Below are 1,971 nucleotides of genomic sequence, written 5' to 3'. Positions count from 1 at the left end.
GCTAAAAGTCGCAACAGGAGCAAGCTAAGTCATAAGGATTTGATAATTGTAAATCCTGGTTAAAAAACAAACATACTCGAAAATATGTCAATAAATTCATATTTTTTATTTTATTCAAAGAAATTAATTATTTTTACACACTACTTTGTGAAAAAGGAAGTTATTTTTAGAGTTCGTCACTCTCTCATAGTTGATATGTAATAAACTGTGGGTAATTAGCAAGGATATGCAGATATATAACTGAGCATAAAATGAGAATTTATTTAGCTTGTCATAAAATTTGAAAAAAAAATCAAGAAAGCTATAATATGAAAATTTGTTTTTCTTTTTTAGTTCTGATGATAATCTATCTCTTCTTTCATTCCTTTTTAAGCATTAATTATGTTAGAAAAAGAAAAAGTTTAAACTCTCTTTAAGCATTATTCAGTCATGTATGAGCATCAATTCTTAAAAAGTGTATTTTTTAGTTAAAACTTAAAATTATTAGTAAAAAGTCTGGATAAGTTATTTTCATATAAAGTTAATAAACATATTAAATTATCTAATAATTTTGAATTATAAACAATACTTATAGAAAAATACATGTGAATTTGAGTGTTTGCTAAATTTATTTTACTCCAAAACATACATTACGTAACAAATCTCTAATATGCTAATAATTTGCGTTTTTTTTAAGGGAATTGGAACTGGGCACCAAAAAAGTCATATTCTAAACCCGAATTCAACGATCTAACAATCTGCTTTAGCTATAGAATTAACTGCCGTCCCCCATCATCAAAGCGCACATAAATTCTAACACTTTCTTACCTGACACAGTTGTCAAAAACATCCCATTTTCTAGCACTATGCTCCCTGAGATTCTATCCCATTTCAAGTTCGAGGCTAACTCAACCGATGCTAAGACTGTGAAACAAACACTTTATCTCTGTGAGAGTCCTTCCTTGAATGGAGAACATCTTTAGAGTCACTGGTAAAATTCGCAATTAAGGCTAGTTTCAACTGAGTTTGAAAAGGAGCCACAGAACGAGCTACACTACAATTTGGTAGAGGGAGTGAAGAAAATTGGAGACAAGGTTGTAGTGTGCCACAAATTGAAGTACCCTTATGCAGTGTTTTATTGCCACAAAATAGAGACAAGGGCCTATACTGTTTCATTGAAGACTAATGACGGGTCAAAAGCAAAAGCATTAGCAGTTTGCCACACCAATACTAAAGAGTGGAATGCTGAACATGTTGCTTTCGAAGAGCTTAATGTGAATCCTGGTTCTGTTCATATTTGTCATTTTCTTCCCACAGATACCCTTCTTTGGATACCCAATTAGTATTGTGTAGTAGTAGTTTCATAAAACAATGCCAATTATGTACCTTCTTCCTAAGTGAAATTCTCTTGATTTCCCTTGTGTTGCATACTTGCATGTAATAAAACAGAATGTGTTTGTTGGTGGATGTTACAATACTGCCCTAATGTTCGGAGTTTTAAAATTACTTTGTATTATTAATATTGTGATGTGTGTTGGCACATATTTTAACAGGTATTTTATTAATAGAGCTTCTATTATATATTGATAACATTATTAAATAATTAATGCCAACAAATTATATTTTTTTAAAAAGTTAATATTTGAAAAATTAACACTAATTTAAAATTATACTTTTAAATAAAAATTATAAAATAATCATAAAATATTAATCTCCCATCTTTACTTATTAAGCAACATTTTTTTAATTAGAGTTTTATTAGTGTTAATTTTTTTTATTGAAATAAAATAAAAAATTATTGTTTTCCATAACAATTTTTTTATTTTTATCTTTTAAGATTTATTTTATTTTAGAATTTCATAAACTCATTACAGTACGATCTAAATCGTACTGGTATATTTTTTTTTATTTAATCTAATTTTATTCACATAATTTAAAATTATAAAATTTTTAAATTAAAATTTAAATAAATATAATTTAATTAATAACTTA

General features: G+C 27.2%; 1 long non-coding RNA gene across 1 annotated transcript in view; it reads left to right on the top strand.

The window, feature by feature from the left end:
* Positions 1-1,446, top strand: part of LOC110264927 — a 2,383-nt gene extending 937 nt beyond the window's left edge. Inside the window, exon 2 of the long non-coding RNA XR_002351287.1 lies at positions 677-1,446. This is a non-coding gene — a long non-coding RNA (uncharacterized LOC110264927). The remainder of the gene's footprint in view (positions 1-676) is intronic.

Source organism: Arachis ipaensis, chromosome B07, assembly GCF_000816755.2.
Source record: "Arachis ipaensis cultivar K30076 chromosome B07, Araip1.1, whole genome shotgun sequence".
Classification (NCBI taxonomy): Eukaryota; Viridiplantae; Streptophyta; class Magnoliopsida; order Fabales; family Fabaceae; genus Arachis; species Arachis ipaensis.
The sequence above is the reverse complement of the archived record's forward strand: the minus strand, read 5'-3'. Positions and strand labels throughout refer to the sequence as shown.